Source organism: Aphelocoma coerulescens, assembly GCF_041296385.1.
Source record: "Aphelocoma coerulescens isolate FSJ_1873_10779 chromosome W unlocalized genomic scaffold, UR_Acoe_1.0 ChrW_unloc_scaf_3, whole genome shotgun sequence".
Classification (NCBI taxonomy): Eukaryota; Metazoa; Chordata; class Aves; order Passeriformes; family Corvidae; genus Aphelocoma; species Aphelocoma coerulescens.
Genome location: NW_027184082.1, coordinates 4,515,289 through 4,530,251, shown reverse-complemented (window position 1 = coordinate 4,530,251; position 14,963 = coordinate 4,515,289).

Sequence of the window (14,963 nt, the reverse complement as noted above, 5' to 3'; positions counted from 1 at the left end):
CAGGGAGACGGTAGCAGCCCTGCGCATCGAGGGTTGCTCTCTTCAGGATGCCCGTTTTAGGGGACACGGGTTTGGGGGACGGCTTAGGGGTAACAACTGGGGAATTTGGGGTTGTTTGTCCTTCCCTCTCCCTTATTTTATTTAAAGCCGATCTAATTTGCAAGTACAGAAAGGAGAATTTTTCCAAATCTTTCTCTTTGACAGAATTAGATCACGCCAATTTTTCTCCCCCGGCGTTCCAAAAGGGAACGCTCAAAACCGAATTCTGGGAGCACTGAGGGAAGTGCAGAAACAACCACCGAATAAACCTTTTTAAACATCCCTTTGAAAAACTTATCCCCCCACCCTCAAGGAGTCCCACAACTTGGAAAAATACCCCCTTCTGTGCTGTGGAGAGTTTAGCGCCCATAGCACCAACAGCACAGCGTCTGGAGCTTAAAACTTCAAGCCTAGAACACCGGTTTCCCAGAAACCAACCGGAGACAAGCTAACCGCACTTGTCCCGGGGCTGCGCAGCCTACGTTCGTCTCTTCGAGAGCCGGGGACCGTACCGGTCCCTCCGAAAGCCTTTACCGGCTTTGAGGTAAGTTTTTCCCCCCCCGGGGAAAAATACTTACCTGACTGGAGTCCAGGTTAGCTCCAGGCGACCGATTCCTCCACCGAGAACGACTTCGCAGGCCCGGCGAAGCTACCGTCCTCACCCCCAGGAGCGCAGCTCACTAAAACAGAGCGTGCTTCAACTGGGGTAGCTTGACGTCCCGAGGACGCACTTGCCGAAGCAATCAGTCCCTTCCGTGGGGTCCGATGGAATGGGGGGCCCCACGCTCGGGCGCCAAGCTGCCTTTCCCGAGGACGCCCCTTCCGTGGGGTCCAATAGAACGGGGAGCCCCACGCTTGGGCGCCAAGCTGCCTTTGTGTCCTCTATGAACAGTTCCCACTCAGCCCGGTCAGCTCGGGACACAGCCGGCTGCAGGGGCCAGCCTCTGATATCAGAGCGATCAGAGGTCTGGCTCGTGGGTCCTTCCAAGGGACCGCGGCGATAAAGGCAGACGGCGGAGGAAAGGGGGCAGGCTCAGAGTTGGGTTAAATCCAGAAAGTTTATTGGCCCTCCGAACGGGGGGACCTCAACCACCAGGGGGTGCCCAATTCTGCGCACCTGCAGATCTCGTGCAAGGGATTTTATGGCGGGGGGAGACATGGGGGGGGAGTACAGATCAACCAACCAGGGAAGGGAAGGGTGTGGCAAACAGAACGAGGGACACGTAAGGGAACCAACTGTAACCGGGGAACGGAGGGACTCCTTTCCCAGGACCAGTCACCTGGCCCCCTGGCTAGAACTTTCCAGAAGCCTGGGAGGGGTGCCAGAGTGACAGACAGGGTCCTGGGAGGAGACAAAACTGTCATATAGGGTGATTTTAATAAAACAGGGGGGGCGCCAACTGGGGTACACCAAACTTAAGGAACATAGAGGGGAGACCCGGACTGAACCAAAGCAAACACACTCCCACAGGAAGAGACAAAAAAGGAGTGACAGATAAAGGAATAACAGAGGTCCTATATGGCTTATACCTCCACCTCCCATGCTTATGGAGTTGCTACCCACAGCAGGGGTATGTGATCTTATTGGTGGCAAGTACAGTGGTCAATTCAGTCTTGCCCTCTATTTCCTCATCACTTTCTTTTCACTAATTTCCAGGCAAATTGCTTTTGACACTTCTTAATTGTAGCTTCCCACCCTTCCTCAGGTATCTCCCATTCAACAGGCACTAGTAATTCCCATCCACAAAGCAAGGTTACTATTTCAGCTGTTCTTTGCTCTACCTGGATGGGGAATAGATTTGGCATTTGACACTTCATGCAGTGAGAGTGTCGTTTTAGTGAACTACAATGCCAATAATTTTTACAGTCTAGACATTTACATTTAACCCAGCTAGCATGTCCAGTATTGGGATGAATCAGATGGGGTATATGGTATGGCACTGTTGGAAGTGACAATTCCTCTTCTTTTTTAAATAAGTCACAGGCTAAGGCCAGAATATGAGAACTTTCAGACCGAAATAGTCCTGATCTTCCTGTTTGGACTGGAAGTATTCCTCCCCAAGGAGGGTACCAAAGATGTCTCAGGACTTGTCCAGGCAACACTTGAAACCACTGATATAAGCTTGGCCTTATTTCCCAATCAGGTGTGATTCTTGGTGTATCTCTTGGATCATTTGGGCCTTCCCAGTGCATTACCACTCAGTTCCTGCTTAAGAGTTAACTTGGTATCACCAGGCTTAGATGTTATAGTCCACTCCTTAGGTTCTTCCACGGGTCCTTTGATTCTGCTGGCGTGGATCCACCCTTGCTCCTCAGTCATCACTAGCACCTGAAAAGGACCTTCCCATTGTGGAGTTAAAGATTGCTCTTTCCATGTTTTTACTAGTACCCACTCCCCTGGATGGATATTATGGATTTTAAAGTCTAAAGGTGTAGTTTGAGGGATTATCTCTTTTAACTGCAAATCTTCAAGAGTCCTTGAAATTGTGTTGACATATCCTTTAACACTCATTTCCCCTACTTCATAGATAGCAGTTTCATGTTGGGTGGTCAGAAAGGGTAACCCAAACATAATTTCATAAGGTCACACTCCCAGGTCTGACCTGGGTTGTGTCCGAACCCTCAATAAAGCCAGAGGAAGGCATTTTACCCACAACATTTGAGTTTCAATTATTAATTTAGTTAAGGTTCACTTTAAAGTTTGGTTCATCCTCTCTACCCATCCTGAACTCTGTGGGTGCCATGGGGTATGTAGTTCCCACTTTATTCCCAAGGCTTGAGTTAGTTGCTGTAGAACTTCTGATGTAAAGTGTGTCCCTCTATCTGAGTCTATCCTATTAATCATTCCATACCTGGGAATAATTTGTTCTAAGAGGGTTTTACATACTACATTGGCTATGGCTCTGACAGTGGGAACAGCTTCCACCCAATGGGTAAGATGGTCTGTTATTACTAACAAGAATTTCCACCTCTGTACTTGGGGGAGTTCGGTAAAGTCCATTTGGATACTTTGAAATGGTCAGAGAGCTAACTCCTTGTCGCGGGTTGGGTTTGTAACCGGGCAGAAACACCAATTTAGTGTAGTGGTTTGGGCTAAAATACCCATTACTGTTTATCTTCTGTGAGATAAGAATTAGGAGAAATGCAAAGCAGGCACCAACTTGAATGAATATAAAGAAGTTTATTAACAGACCTAAAAGAAGAAAAGAAAAAAAAATTATACCACCTTCAGAACTCTCCTCCTCCCCCCACCTTCCTCCCTTCTCCCACTGACAATGTAAAGACAACCCTTAAGATGTTCAGTCTGTTTACCACTTCCATAATAACCTTGTTCAGTCCATTTAGAAAGAGAAGTCTCTTTTTGCTCATGCTATGAAAACAGTATCACAACGAGACAGCCACCCACTTCCAAATATTGTTCAGTCCATTTAGGAAGAGGAGTCTCTCTGCTTGCGATGTGAGTCCCTTCCCCCGACTTGCAGCTTTTCCCGCAACTGCTTTCGAGGGTCCACTCTTGAAGTTTTTTGGGGTACAATTTTAAGGTTGAGCTGTTCAGAAAAAAAAAAACAGAGGCCCTTCTCCTTCCCTGGGAGCAAAGGGTCTTTCTTATCTTCAAGACTATCTCTGGGAGCATCTCTAGGAATTGAGGTTTTCTCCTTTCCTCTTTGGAGCAAAAGTCCTCATCTGGTTCATCTGGTTCATCTCTCTCTGTCCAAACTTCTCATGAAATTACATCTGCGGCAGCATCTGCCTATTGCTTACGAGTTGAACACTCCACCCCCCATATCTTCATGAAATTACAACGGGATACTCTGATATATCATAGCTTCACAACAGACTTTCAGCTTTAAGCATCTCCTCTCTCTCTTCCCTCAGGTTTTCAGCTCTTCACGGCAATAAAAGGGTTAATCTCACCTCGGCCTTGCAGCTGGAATGTGGCTTATCGCTGTTGGTCACCTGACCTCTGCCGGACAGAGGTGCCGCTTTGCTGAATCTCGGCCGCAGTGGAGAGGGGGGGGGTGGTTCCGAGCCTCTCTGGCCGCCCACGGCAAGGCAGTGGGGGGGGTTCCACGGCTGGAACAGGCCCATGGCTCCAGGCTGGCGGTGGCCCGGCCCGGCCTGGCCCAAGCAGGGCCTGGCCGGGCCTGCTGGCCCCTGCACGGGGCCTGCAGCCACCTGTCCCAGCGCCGGAAACGAGAGAGAGCTTGGGGGGGAGTTTGTCTATTCTTAAGTGTGTATCACAGAGGCGGTCACAACTTTAAGTGGCTTAAAGAATTGTCCATATTCAAACTGGCCAGCTGATAGGTTCTATCAGGTCCCAGAGGAAGCTGTAAGCACCCCTTAGCAAGGATATCCCTTCCGGGACTATGCTTGCTAACCTATGACACTCCTTCTCTTGGGGACCGACTTTTAAAGTCATCAAAGGCTCTAGATGGTATTTATCCCCCAGAAAATAGAGCTGGTGACATCCCTATTCCTCGTCTGGGCCTATTTTCTGGAAGATTTTCACATCCTTCCTTAAGTGAGGGCATTCTCTTCTAAAATGCCCTTCTTCTCCACAGTAATAGCAAGCAGTTTTAGAATGCTCCTGGGTTTTTGTTTGTACTGAGTTCCTGTTTTTTCCCTTTTCCCCTTTTCTAAAGCCTGAATTTTTAGGAGTGGTATCCGGGGACTTCAGATTCTTTTGAAAGTTACTTTCTCTCATAGTGGCTACCATACTTTTTGCTTCTACTTTGGCTTTTTCTTCATCTTTCCTGACATAAACTTTTTGAGCCTCTTTTATTAAGTCATTTAATGATCCTTTGTGCCAGTCTTCCAATTTTTCTAGTCTATTCCTAATATCTGGCCAAGCATGAGTGACAAAATTGACTCTTAGTAAAGCCTGCCCAGCTACTGTCTCGGGATCTATCCCAGAAAATTGTTTCATATTTCTCCTAAGTCTCTCTAACCATTCAGATGGAGACTCTTCCTTTCCCTGTTGCCCTTCAAAAGCCCTTTTTAAATTCTGCCCTTGAGGTGCTGCCTCTTTTATTCCTTTGATTATTAAATCAAGGTAATCATTCATATTCCTTCGCCCAGCCTCTTCATTGTGATTCCAAACAGGGGGTGTCAATGGCATCTTCTGGTCTCCTGGTGATCCCTGCTGGTTTTCTCCTTCCCAAATTCTCATACCCGCAACTCTAATCATTTCTCGTTCTTCTTGAGAAAATAATATTTTCATTATTTCTTGCATCTCTTCCCAAGTGAAAATGTTTGGACCTAAAAATTTATATAATTGTTCAGCTGTACCTATAGGATCATCCAATAGTCCTTTGATCTATTTTTTAAAATCTCTAACCTCTGAAGAAGTGAGGGGGACATTTACAAATCCTGTTCTCCCAGCTCCCATTGGAACTTCCCTTAAAGGGAACAAACGGATCTCCCCATCCCAATTCTTGTGTCCTTTTTCTCTTATGATACTTCTTTCCTGTCTTGGGGGGGTGTCGGGAGAGGGCTGTTCTGTAATTGAGCTCCCTGTACTTTGGTGTGTTGCTTCCTCCCTAAGAGGAAGAGCAGAAGTGGTCGCTGCCAGGGGAACGGTGACGCAGGCGAGGGGGTGGGGATAGGGGGTAGGAGTCCTCTCCGAAACTGATTCCTCCAGGAGTGGGGGGGAGTAGGCGGGGACTGCTACTGGAACCGCCAAGGGGACAAGTTCTTCCGGCGGATACCAGATTTTAGAGTGGACTCTCTGCATGGGGTTTATAGCAGTCATGGCGGCAGGACTCTGTGCTGCTGGAAGACCCAGCGTGGCCCGCAGAGCCGAAGCCAGGTTCAATGGAGCCGTGGCAGACAACACAGTGGGGTCAGGGGCTGGCGGAATGGCTGTGGACATCGGAACTGGGGCCGCCACCGGGGCCGGGTCAGGGGCGGGGAACCCCAAAAGTGGCTGGCTGGGCTGCCACTGGACCCGCGGGGGCTGGAGGGGGAGGCGGGAATGCCGGGGCTGCCGGCGGAGCCGTGGCAGGCAACACAGATGCGGCAGGTGCTGATAGAACGGCCACGGGCATCGGAACCGGGGCCGGAGCCGGGGTAGGGCCAGAGTAGGGGCAGAGGGAACCCCAAAAGCGGTGGGCTGGGCTGCCACAGGACCCGCAGGGGCTGAAGGGGGCGGCGGGAACGCTGGGGCTACCGGCAGAGCTGCCGCCGCTGGGACAAGTGGTGGAGCCACAGGTGGTGCCATAAGAGCCAGGACGGGCAGGACCTCGGGCCCCAAGACCGGCGGTGCAGCTGCGAGTGGCGCAACAGGAGCCTGGGCTTGAAGGGGGGCAAGCGGGAATGGAGGGTGTTCCGGTTTGGCCAAATTTAGAAATATATCCTCTGAGAGAAGGCACAACCACCCCTTTCCCCCCCAGGTTCAGGAAAAAATAAGGTTTCCTCGAAGGAAAGTGAAGGAGATAAAACTATTTATTTAACAAACACACGGGAAAAGGAAAATAAGGCTAAATAATAAAATGTTTCACTGTGGAGGAAAAAACCTGGGAAAGTGTTAGAGTCCTCCCTTTGGTCTCCTCGGAGCTGGGGCTTGGGCCAGGGCCAGGCCCTCTGTGCCCGGTGGAAAGTCCTCCTGATGTGCTCTGAGGTTGAAAGCAGTCCAGTAGAAAAGGGAGAAAATCCGGAATTCCCGAGAAGGAAAAACAAAGTCCAACTCTCAGTCTCTCTCTCTCTCTCCGGAGAACAAGAAACTGAACAACTGGCCAAAAGCTGACTGGAAAGCAGCAAGCTGGGTGCTTCCTCGCTCCCCTGCCGCAGCTGGGAAAAAAAAAATAACCTGCTATCTCTGGGTGACCTTGAACAAGCTGCAAACTGCCCTGAAAAAGTTTTGCTCAGTTTTTTCCTTCCCCCTCTCAGGCTCAGTTTAGAGGCATAGAAAGACACAGAAATTAATTTCTGGGCATAGGCAGCGATATGGGATACACATCATAAGGTCACCCCAAGACATTCCACCCCTTATCCCATATTGGAATTGCTTCCAGGGGGTCCCAGCCCTTCTCTTTCTTGTTTTCCCTTTGCTTCTTTTCTGGGGTCTCTGACAACTTAAAAATTCTTATCCCCTTAGGATCTGTTTCCCACCCATCATGAAGCATACTTGCCTTCTTCTGTATTAAAGGGTTCTTTTGAATTTACAAATACTTGTAAAGCCTGACAGATCCAAACTTCAAAAGAGCCATATCTGGGCCAGAAAACATGGTCAGATCTTATTTCTTTCTTGGCCCAATCAAACATACAAAACTGTATCATTTTGGCTTTGCTCTTTTTTCTTGTACTTGGGTTAGTATTCCAGTTAGCTAACATAACTCCCAGAGGGCTTTCCTGGGGTATCTCTGCTGGCTCGCCTCTGTTCCTTTTTTTATTTCCTGATTCTTGCTTACTGGTTTTATGTCCTATTTTCTCAGAATCTTATCTACCCTTCCGAGGCCTTTGTTTCCCACTTTTTTTTTTTTTTTTTAAACCAATCCAGACCCCATCTTCCCTTTCCCCTTTCCTTACCTAGAATACCAAAGTTCCCTCCTCTTAATACAATGTGCCTCCCTCCAGAAAATAAAGTTATACTTCAGGGTTTAACATTTCTATCACATACATTTTCATTCATTCTCATTCACTCCTTTTTATTGTTCCAATTTCTCTTTCTCAAGCACTATCAGTCACAACCACACAAGATTAAGGTACCTTTTAATTTCAAATCATTGGCTAATATTCACCCATGGGCCCAATGTTCCAGGTTTCTTGGACTAATCCTCAATTTAGCAGAATTAAGCCCAAATTTCTTGGATCCAATCCTCAATTCGACAGTCTCAAAACCCAAATTTCTTGGGCTCAATCCTTAACTTGGCAGAATTAAGCCCGGATTTCTTGGATTTAATCCTCAATATGGCAGTCTCAAAACCCAAAATTCTTGGATTCAATCCTCAACTTGGCAGAATTAAGCCCAGATTTCTTGGAATTTAATTCTCAATTTGGCCGTCTTAAAACCCAAATTTCTTTGATTCAATCCTCAACCTGGCAAATTTTTAGGGGCACTTTTACTTTTTGTCTCGTTTCCTCGTGGTTTGTACTAGGAAACTCTTGGCCCCCTTTCTTCAAGGGATCCAATCCCTCCCCTGAAACCCAGTCCCAGTTAAATTGGGGGTTCTTTCACTCCTTTTATCTTTCGCTTTGCCTCTTTACTGACTGCTTCCCTCGCGGGAGAGCAGAAATGCAGCCTCAGAAGCTCCTCACTCGCTTCGCAGGTCTGGGGGTAACCCGCCTGTGTCTCATACACACACTTTCATCCCCCATATCTGCTTTCCCCCCCCCCAAAGAAAAAGAGGAAAGAAAAAAATACTCACCTTTCTCTGAGACTTCGTTCACAAGATTTTTATGTGCTTAACTACTGCGGTATCTTAGGGAGCCTTTTCTTTCCTTTCTTTTTTCTTTATTGTCTCCTCTCTTGTCCTCTGGGGGTTTGACCTGCAAACCCCCAGACCCATGCTGGGAAACACAAAATGAGGCTGCCAAAAGTGGGCGGGGGCACCCCTCCACTCTGGGTTCCCCGGGAGATCTCAGAGGCGAGGTCTTTTTCCCCGTATGGGCCACCAATTGTGAAAAACAAAGTTCACTTCTGTAAAATTTAAAAAAAGTTTAATAAGAGGGACAATTAGGAGACAATAGCAAAAAGGGTATTACGGCTGGGTGCTTTGGCAGAGAGCTTTAGCCGGGGGGGGGGGGGGGGGGTCCCGGGTGCAGGGGAACCAGCTGGAGACACGACACGAATACCGATACGATTTGAGCATCGTGCTCTCCTTTATTGTTTACTTACACCAAGTTATACTTTGCAAAGTTCATGCCCCTTTCCCACGAGAAAGCCTCTAAGCAGCAGGGGAGCTGACTAGTGTATACCTTTTCCCAAGGCTGTTCAAGGCTGCCGGCTAGCAGGTGCCTTGCAAGCCTATCTTCAACCTGAGGCCCCGTCAGGGGTACTTCTGCAACAACCCTGGGGTGCCCAAGCTCTCCTGGGGTATCATATACCCCCGTTCCACAAGGAATTCCTCTACATATCCCCCATTTTCTTTTTGGGCAACCCAGGCCTGGGCAATGATTTTTTGCAGCCCCGCTTTAAGGCAAGAAAAAATACACCCAAGTACTATTAAGCCTAATATAACTACAAATAGCAATTGGCAGCCTTCTACTACCAAGGTATGCAGCCATCCGGTGATACCCAGACCCTTAAGCCAATCTCCAATAGGGTCATCTGTCTCCCGAAGGTTGTGTAGGCCCCTCTGGAGGTCAGAGAGGTGCTTGTAAATTGAGACAGAGTGGTCAGAAAGATTCATACAGCACATACCCTAGAACTCTTCATAGCCGTGGCTGTGAGCTAATAGCAGAAAATCAATGGCAGCCTGATTTTGTAATATTCCATGTCTAACACTAGTAACATCTGTGCTTAGCTTTTCAAGCATCTGCAAAGTTATGTTTAACTCATCCCTCGCCCAGCAAGCAAGTTTATGCAAAATAGCGTTAGCCCTGGGTGCTGAAGCACCAGGTAAAAATATAGATGCTAGCTAAATTAACTGCCTTCACTTGATCTAAATGGGCGGACAGCTGATCAAAGATGTCCGCCAATGCCCTTGTCTCAAGACAGTCAAAAAACAATTCCCCACTCTCTCTCTGGGTCTGGTGCTATACCCAAGAATTTATGCAACTCCCCTTCTTGGTTTTGCCTTCGGAGAGGGTTCCCCGACACCCACCACAAGTCACTAGCAACCACCCAGGGCAGCTGTTATATTCACCACAGGGTCTCGCTATTTCTCCTGCTACGGAGAGTGGTGGATCTGGCAAGTTCTCAGCCCCTTCACTCAGCCACGTCTGCAGCCTCTCCCAAGGCTTCTCGTGACGAGGGTCCCCGGAATTCCAGCTGTTATAATAGTGGAGTCACTTTATTCAGGATCTGATACTGACTGCACCTTCTCACTCCAGGGTCCTGTATGAGTTGCACGGCACCACTTGCTGGGCATCCCTTTGGTCAGTGCTGCAGCAATGACTTGTCCCTGTTGTTGCAGGACATTCTGCAGCATTGCGGTAAAGGCAGCTGTTTGAGATGACTGTTCCACATGGGTAGCACACACGAGCATCTCGTCTACACCCGCTCCCTGGGGCAGCGTAGCAAGAATTGTCTTAGTTTGCCTATTAGCATTTTCAAAGGCAAATGTTCGGTGTTGGGGAAGATGAAACAGGAAAGCCTTATAAATATGATTGCCTGACAAAAGATTTTGGGAATATGAAAACTATAAGCGACATCGAAATGAAGGCCACCTTTGAGATACCAAGTCTTAGTTACTGAACAACTGGGAAACAATGGTATGGCTGACTGAAGGTAATCCCCTCTTGATTGAACAATACCCTCTGCTTGCAGACAGGTCCAAGGGTCAGAGCAGACCCTACTAGCTCAGCAGAAGGGGTCCAAGGAGTAGTTTTTAGGAGTTAAAATGTAACGCTCTATGGTAATGTAATAACTCTTATAGGCTGTATGTAAATGCTATAGGATTTGTATCTTGTACTAGATTGGCTAGTGAGAATTAGAATATTCAGTACAGAAGATGATTTATTGTATTGTAACGAGGACTTCGGTCTCTTCTTTTTACTCTCTTTTTACTTACTCTCGCCCTCTCTCTCTCTCTCTTACTTACTTACTCCGCTCTTACCTTGGGCCTGCTCCGAGCTGCAGCTGGCAGCTCTAAGCAGTGCCCCTGTACCCACGCCCTTTGCAATAAACCGCATGTTCCAAGATCTGACTTCAGAGATCTCTCGTCTCCGTCCGTCCCGACCGTCCAACCCACCCAAGCTCCTACATTCGGAACATTTGCTCTTGGAGCTCTTCAGAGAGCTCAGTTGCATCCTTTAAGGCTGCTGACAAACGGTCGATGAACTGGCCATATCGCTCTGACAGCCCCTGTCGGACTGCTGCATACGGGGGAGACTTCTTCTTTTCAGGTACTGACAACAAGGCTTTGTGGGCAAGAGTCTGTGACAACTGATGAATGACTATGGGCATGGTCAGTTGCGTCACCATCGCTCCATAAGCCCTGCTCCCAGTTAGCATGTCAGCTTGGAGCGCATACAGTGGGTCTTGTGTGTCACTTTGGTGTTTTCTAGCTTCTTCTTGTGCTAGCCGCTTCCACGTTCACTCCCAAAGCAGGAACTGTGAAGGGGTTAATAACAACTGTGTGATGCTGATGCATTCGGACACAGGACATCTGCTGTAAAGGATAAACTGCAGAATGCTTCATGCAGCTTCAGACCGTTTGCTTGGCTTGCTGCAAGAGCTTCCAGTCATGGGGTTCCCACTTTGCAGTGTCCCCTTGTATCAGTACAGGGCAAGCGAGGGCATCCACTGCTTGCCAATCACCCTCAATGATTGCATCACGGATAACTCCATTCCATCTCCTTCGCAATGGGTCAGTCCTCCCGGTCGGGGCTGATGGAAACGATGGCTGCACTTCCCCTCGTGGGAAGGGAGGGGCTGTAGGCACTGTGCCCAATTCTCCCGACGGGAACGTAGGAGCTCTGGGTACTAACTTGACCGGTGGGGCCACGGGACGCCACGGTGCTGATGGCGTAATATCACAAGCTTTGGACTCCAGTGCGTCCTGCCGTGTAGATAATTCAGCAAGCCTTTTGATTACTTCTTGCATCATCTCTCTGTGGTTCTCCTCCTCTTGGGGCTGACCCCCGGCTGCTCTGGCTGGCTCTGGCTCTGCGGGTGATGAAACTGCAGAGGCTGCTTTGCCATCAGACGTTGCTCTGCTGTCCGGCAGAGGGGGGTTACGCTCTTCTGCTTTCGGCTGGGAGTTAGGATCGCTCGTTTCCGCCGCCGCTTTCGGCCAGGCACTAAGACAGCCCGTTTCTCCTTCACCTGTCTGCGCCCTGTCCCCTGAGTCAGGGGGCTCTGCTTCCACCTTTGCAGCCATTTCTCCCTCAGACATCAGAGGGGTAACTTCCTTCCCCGCCGCGTCCAGCAACTCCCGCAGCCAGCGGAAAGGTGCTGCTGTGCCCTTAATTGGTCTACCTGCGGCCAGCCCGAAGAACCGTGCAACCCTGGACTCCACCCTGGTCCCCGGACACCGCTGTGTAAGAGCCCAGTCGGTTCCCTTCCCAGAGCCACCACGCCCCAAAGCCTCCATGGCTGCCGCGGCCACTGTCCTTTCGGCTTTCATCTCTGTGAGAGTGCTAGTTACTGCTCTCCAGGTTAAGCCGAGAGCTTTAGCTTCTTTAGCTTCCTTTCCACCCTCAATCGTGGACAGCCACAATTAGTTCCCTACTTCCCACCAAGCTTCAGTCGAAAACAAAAGCGAAGTGTATCTCAATAATCCATGTTCCCGGGCCCACGTAACGAGGGCATTCAGATCTCAGTCTTTCACAATCTCGCCTCTCTTAGAGAGGATACTAGCTAAGAGTCGAGTCCCTGCCTCGTAATCCATAGCTTCTTTGCTGTGGGTACTCGCTTAGCCGCGTGAAATTGCGGTCTCCTGCCACTCGGCTTTGAGGTTTAGTCCCTGGCTTTACTCGGCTTTGGGGCCACCCGCTCTGAATTCCTCAGGCTTCAGCATCGATAATACGATGAGTCAAAGTCTTACCGCCTTTAAGCAAACCTGCATGTAGCAAAACTCACTTGGGTCCCTGCCGTTCTGGCACCAGGTTTAGCGGGGGGTGGGGGCGTCCCGGGTGCAGGGGAACCAGCAGGAGACACGACACGAACACCTATACGATTTGAGCATCGTGCTCTCCTTTATTGTTTACTTACACCAAGTTATACTTTGCAAAGTTCATGCCCCTTTCCCACGAGAAAGCCTCTAAGCAGCAGGGGAGCTGACTAGTGTATACCTTTTCCCAAGGCTGTTCAAGGCTGCCGGCTAGCAGGTGCCTTGCAAGCCTATCTTCAACCTGAGGCCCCGTCAGGGGTACTTCTGCAACAACCCTGGAGTGCCCAAGCTCTCCTGGGGTATCATATACCCCCGTTCCACAAGGAATTCCTCTACAGAGAGCCAAAGACACACCTCTACATCCAAAAGATCATCTTTAAAAGTGCGTCTCTTATTGCATATTCATCACAATCATGCATGATTCATAAATTCTTTGGAGTTTCTGTGTATCATCCCATCAGCCTTATCTTCCTCCTTGGCTCCATTCTGTCTCTGCTCCCTCCATAAATCCTTCTCTCTGGTTTCTGGTTTTTTTCTTCTCTGATAAGATACTTCAGGAATGTGAAGACTTTCTCTGCTTATCTTTTCTAAATTGACTACATAAACAATAGACATTCTATATCATATATTACATTACAGAACCTAGGTAAAGTTTTTCTAACATTATGTAACATTCAAAAAGCCGACATCACAATACATTCATAACACATTCATAACCCAAGGGGCAAAAGAGTCATTTATGCAGTTCATCAACAGACTTCGTGAGGCGTTAGATAAACAGGTAGCCCATCAAGAAGCTCGTGATATTATTCTTTTAAAATTGGTGGTAGAGGATGCTAACTCTGTGATAAATGAGTGAATGATAAATGTTGTCTTTCACATATATGATTTTAACATAAGTGATGATTTATTATGTAGAAAAAGTGTTAAGGTAAAATGTAGTTAAGTAGAAACGAGATTAAGGTAAATTGTAACTTCGAAATAGTTGTAATATGTTAAGAAATCCATAAATAAACACATGGTAATAAATGTCTTTTGAGTTGAGAAACTACAGAGCCAGGAACCAAGACATTTTAGAGAAACAAACTGCATGCATCCCAGGAAGACTGTTATATCATCAAAACTCACACCTCCCAAGGAAACTGTCAGCTACAAATTAGGCTGGAGACTGGGGAGGCACCAGAGAGAGGGTGCCTGTCTTCAATTCTGAAGCTATCCAGAGGACTGAAGCCACGTCGTGCTGGTGGAAGGGGGCAGAGACCGGAGAGGGGGGATAGTTGAGTGAAGTGTAAATTACTTTCTGGGCTTAATGAATATGTAACAGTTTAAGAGAGTACTTAAGTCCACAGTAAAATGAATGGAGTGCACCTCTGGCAATATTGCCAAGCACCCCAGCGCTGTGATATGCCTTTGTTCTACCAATAAATGTTCAATAATATATTGCTAAAAAAATTTAGCTCTTGAATTCATTTTTTTCAACTCAGACTGCCAATGGGTTTTAAGGCCACTTAAAACCCCCACAACTGTAGAAATGGTTGAAGCTTGTAATCATATCTGAACGGTTGAGCACAAATATGAAGCCATGGCTGGTGCCGTTGCTGCCCTTAAGGTGGCTCCCGGTCCCACAGGACAGGCTTGTTTTGGTTGTGGGAAACCAGGCCACCTTAAGATTGCCATGCCTTAAAAGGAGCAAAGTCCAAAAAGTCTGGAGTTTGCCCCCGCTGCCATAAAGGGCGGTATTACACTAACCAGTGTAGTTCTAAATATGATATTGAAGGCAAACCAATTCAGGGAAACTCGAATCGGAGAGTGGGCCGGCGCCACACTCAGACACAAATCCCTCAGCTGATTTCTGCAGCAACAGTGGGAGTGTTTCAGCCTTGCACCCAGCCACCTCCGGTAGCTCCGGCTTGGATCTCGCAACTGCATGTACAGTAACTATTTTAGACTCCTCCGTCCATCTGATCCCCACAGGGGTTAATGGACCTTTAGGACAAAGAACGGAGTGCATTGCTTTTGAGGCACTCCCCAACTACTTTAACGGGATTGATTGTACTTCCAGGTGTAATTGATGCAGACTTTTTGGGAGAAATCAAAATCATGGTCTGGACTCCCTTCCCCCCATGTACTGTACCCCAAGGTTCTCAAATTGCTCAATTAATATTTTTTATAACACTAAAATCTACTAATACAGTGCAAAAACAAAGG